Source organism: Palaemon carinicauda, chromosome 39, assembly GCF_036898095.1.
Source record: "Palaemon carinicauda isolate YSFRI2023 chromosome 39, ASM3689809v2, whole genome shotgun sequence".
Taxonomy (NCBI): Eukaryota; Metazoa; Arthropoda; class Malacostraca; order Decapoda; family Palaemonidae; genus Palaemon; species Palaemon carinicauda.
The window spans coordinates 860,544-865,543 of record NC_090763.1 but is presented as its reverse complement, the minus strand read 5'-3'; the positions used below and the strand labels follow the sequence as shown (position 1 = coordinate 865,543).

Sequence of the window (5,000 nt, the reverse complement as noted above, 5' to 3'; positions counted from 1 at the left end):
CTCTCTCTCTCTCTCTCTCTCTCATGGTATCTTGCCCCCTCTCTCTCTCTTTCTCTCTCTCTGATGGTATCTTCCCCCTTCTCTCTCTCTCTCTCTCTGATGGTATCTTCCCCCTTCTCTCTCTCTCTCTCTCTCTCTCTCTCTCTCTCTCTCTCTCCTCTCTCTGATGGTATTTTCCCCCTCTCTCTCTTTTTCTCTCACTCTGATGGTATCTTCCTCCCCCCCCTCTCTCTCTCTATCTCTCTCTCTCTCTCTCTCTCTCTCTCTCTCTCTGATGGTATCTTCCTCTCCTTCACCAAGTCTCTTTCCCTCTCTCTCTCTCTCTCTCTCTCTCTCTCTCTGATGGTACCTTCTTCTCCTTCACCAAGTCTCTCTCTCTCTCTCTGATGGTATTTTCCCTCTCTCTCTCTTTTTCTCTCACTCTGATGGTATCTTCCTCCCTCCCTCTCTCTCTCTCTCTCTCTCTCTCTCTCTCTCTCTCTCTGATGGTATTTTCCCCCTCTCTCTCTTTTTCTCTCACTCTGATGGTATCTTCCTCCCTCCTCTCTCTCTCTCTCTCTCTCTCTCTCTCTCTCTCTCTCTCTCTCTGATGGTATCTTCCTCTCCTTCACCAAGTCTCTCTTCCTCTCTCTTTCTCTCTCTCTCTCTCTGGTGGTATCTTCTTCTCCTTCACCAAGTCTCTCTCTCTCTCTCTCTCTCTCTCTCTCTCTGATGGTATCTTCCTCTCCTTCACCAAGTCTCTCTCCCCCTCTCTCTCTCTCTCTCTCTCTCTCTCTCTCTCTCTCTGGTGGTATCTTCTTCTCCTTCACGAAGTCTCTCTCTCTCTCTCCCCCTCTCTCTCTCTCTCTCTCTCTCCTTCTTTTTCTTACCAGTTCCCTATACCTATGTACCTCCCTTTTTCCTCTTTCACCTTCGTTCTCTCATTCCCTCCTTTCTCTCACACCCTCCACCCTCCATCATGCAGTTCCTTCTCCCTACTCCCTCATACTACTCCTTTTATCCTCCCAGTTCCTTTTCTCCTTTTCATTCTTCTCCAACTCCCCCCCCCCCTTTTCTTTCCTTCTTCGTGTTTCCCCCCTTTTCCCTTTATCTCCTCCTTCCTCCATCCGTCTCCACCTTTGGATCGTGCGGCGTTGAGTCACGACGAAGACTACTTTTTGATTATTTATTTATTTGTTTTATTCTTAATTATTTTTATGTTTCTTTATCTCTATTCTTGTTTGGATGTTTCTTTGTCTGTTTGTTTCTTTGTATCTCTTCTTGTTTGGTTATTGCTTTGTTTTTATTCTTGTTTTGTTATTGCTTTGTCTTTATTCTTGTTTGGTTGTTTCTTTTTGCTTTGTCTTTATTCTTACTTTTTTGCTTTTTTCTTTGCATTATTCTTAGTTATTTGCTTGTTTCTTTGTCTTTAGTCTTGTTTGGTGGTTTCTTTGTATTTTTACTTGTATGTTTGTTTTTTCTTTGTCTTTATTCTTACTTGTTTGCTTTTTTTCTTTACATTATTCTTAGTTACTTGCTTGTGTCTTTGTCTTTATTCTTACGTGCTTGCTTTTGTCCTTTACATTATTCTTAGCTATTTTCTTGCTTCTTTGTCTTTATTCTTACTTGTTTGGTTTTTTCTTTACATTATTCTTAGTTACTTGCTTGTTTCCTTGTCTTTATTCTTCCATGTTTATTTGTTTCTTTGTCTTTATCCTTACCTGTTTGTTTGTTTCCTTGTCTTTATTCTTCCTTGTTTATTTGTTTCTTTGTCTTCATCTTACTTGTTTGCTTGTTTCTTTTTCTTTATTCTTTCTTGGTTATTTGTTTCTCTGTCTTTTTTCTTACCTGTTTGCTTGTTTCCTTGTCTTTATTCTTCCTTGTTTATTTGTTTCTCTGTCTTTATTACTACTTGTTTCCTTGTTTCTTTGTCTTTATTCTTCCTTTTTTATTTGTTTCCCTGTCTTTATTCTTACTTGTTTGCTTGTTTCTTTGTCTTTATCCTTCCTTCTTTATTTGTTTCTCTGTCTTTATTCTTCCTTGTTTGCTTGTTTCTTTGTCTTTATTCTCTCTTGTTTATTTGTTTCCCTTTCTTTATTACTACTTGTTTCCTTGTCTTTATTCTTCCTTGCTTATTTGTTTCCCTGTCTTTATCCTTACTTGTTACCTTGTTTGTCTATATTATTCCTTGTTTATTCGTTTCCCTGTCTTTATTCCTACTTGTTTCCTTGTTTCTTTGTCTTTATTCTTGCCTGTATGCTTGTTTCTATGTCTTTATTCTTCCTTGTTTATTTGTCTCCTTATCTTTATCATTACTTGGGTGCTTGTAGTCTGCCTAGAAGTATAGGGGAAGAGATAAGTTACAAAATTTATTTATTGTGAAAGGGGAGTTATTCCAATCTACAAAAGTAAATTTCATAAAAAAAAAACTAAATAAAAAGAAATTAAAAAATTTGAAAATCTCAATCTCTTTCCACTCGAACTGTATCACTAAATTTTATTAAATTACAGAAAATTATACGAAAATTAAATAAGAAAAATCTTATTTAATTTTTGTGAATGCGATATGAATGACATGTTTTATTTTGTTGAGTAAACAGGAAGTTTACAATTTGGGACAAGAGGGTATTACTGACTCTCTCTCTCTCTCTCTCTCTCTCTCTCTCTCTCTCTCTCTCTCTCTCTCTCTCTCTCTCTCTCTCAATTGGAGCAATAATGCCTCTTTAAGTTATGAATTGTCCTGCATATTAGGAGCCCAAGGTTTTGAAGCAACCAATACTAGTTTTCCTGCATTGTTGACGAATTGTTCTTTGCATTTTATTTATTTGCCAGATATTTATATAAATACTTTTATATGCTGTATGTAATATATATATATATATATATATATATATATATATATATATATATATATATATATATATATATGTGTGTGTGTGTGTGTGTGTGAGTGTATGTATATACTATGCTATACATACTATTTGCATATACAGCATATACTGTATATATATATATATATATATATATATATATATATATATATATATGCATATATACATATATATATATATATATATATATATATATATATATATATATATACATATATATATATATATGTATGTGTATATATATATGCATATCTTCTTCTTCCCAGCTGGTTCCCATTTTTATATGGGGTCGCCGTTGCGGATGAGCCGTTTCCATCTTTTCCTATTTTGCGCTTCTGCCTCATCAATCCCCTTCTCCTGTAAATCTCCTCTGACACAGTCCCTCCATCTCTTTCTTGGTCTCCCTCTTCTTCTTCTTCCTTGAACCTCCATCTCCATAGTATGTCTCCCAACGTGGTCCTCATCTCTCCTCATCAGGTGTCCATACCATCTCAGCCTCCCTTCCTGCACTTTCTTTGATATTTCCACCACCTTTGTCGACCCCCTTATGTAGTCATTTCTTATCCGATCTTCTCTTGTCACCCCAGACATCCACCTAAGCATTCTCATTTCTGCCACATCCATCTTCTTCTCCTCTGTCTTCCTCATGCTTGCTGTTTCTGTTCCATACAGCATTGCTGTTCTTACCACTGTCTTATGAAATTTTCCTTTCAATCTCAGTGGTATTCTTTTGTCGCAAAGAACTCCTGAGGCTGCTCTCCAGTTGTTCCAGCCTGCCTGTACCCGATGTTTACCTTCATCTTCCATACCTCCCCCAGCATTAACAAATGATCCCAAATACTTAAACTCATCAACTCTCTTTATCTGTTCTCCCCTAAGCTGAATACTTTCTCTATCATCCCCCTCACTGGTGGTACACATATATTCTGTCTTAGATCTACTTATTCTCATTCCTCTGTCCTCCAGTACTTGCCTCCATCTTTCCAATTTCATTTCCAGATCTTCCCTGCTCTCTGCGCACAGAGCAATATCATCTGCATACAATATGTTCCATGGTACTGCCTCCCTTACCTCTTCTATTAAAACGTCCATCACTATGTTAAAGATAAATTGGCTCAGAGCTGACCCTTGGTGTAATCCTACTCTCACCTCAAAGCCCTCTGTCTCCCCAGTACTGCTCCTCACTCTAGTAAATACATTACGGTACATCTCTTGTATCAGTCGAACGTACTTCTCTGGCACCCTCCTCTCCCTCAGACTCCTCCACACCTCTTGTCTTGGGACTCGGTCATAAGCCTTTTCAAGGTCAATGAATACCACATGCAGGTCTCTTTGCTTTTCCCGGAATTTCTCCATTAGTTGCCTCAGACAAAATACACCATCTGTTGTTCCCCTACCCTTCATGAATCCCATCTGCTCTTTACCTATTTCTACTTCTTCTCTTAGTCTGGCATCTATCATCCTTTCCAGTATCTTCAAAGTGTGGGACATCAATTTAATACCTCTGTAATTCCCACACTCTTGGACATCACCTTTCCCTTTGAAGATTGGGATCAATATACTCCCTCGCCACTCATTTGGTATCTTTTCCTGCTCAAAAATCTTTATCATGAGGTCATACAGTATATCTACTCCTTCATCCCCTAATGCTTTCCATGCCTCCACAGGAATCATGTCTGGCCCAGTTGCCTTCCCATTCTTCATCTTCCTCAGTGCATTTATTACCTCTTGCCTAGAGAACCTTATTACAATGCCAAAGTTCGCCTGTCCATCCTCTCTTAGTAATCTATCATTTTCTTCATTTAACAGATGTTCAAAATATTCTTTCCATCTCTTTACAATGTCTTCCTCCTTTCTAAGTACTACACCATCTTGATCTTTAATTTGTTTGATGTGTGTAATATCTTTGATGCTCTTATTTCTAGTCTTTGATAGCTTGATCATCTTGTTTAATCCTTCCTTTGTCCCCAGCTCATTATACACATCATCATATGCCTTAGCTTTAGCTTGGGCTACTACCTTCTTCACCACCTTGTTTTTCTCTCTGAGCCTGTCTCTGTCATCCCCTGACTGTGACTCTTCCCATCTCTTCTTTGCCTCCTTCTTATCTTTTACAACTTTCTCAATTTC

At 38.0% G+C, this 5,000-nt stretch overlaps 1 protein-coding gene across 2 annotated transcripts in view; it reads left to right on the top strand.

Moving 5' to 3' along the window:
- Positions 1-5,000, top strand: part of LOC137630957 (solute carrier family 23 member 1-like) — a 61,361-nt gene that overhangs the window by 28,452 nt on the left and 27,909 nt on the right. The window lies entirely within an intron of this gene.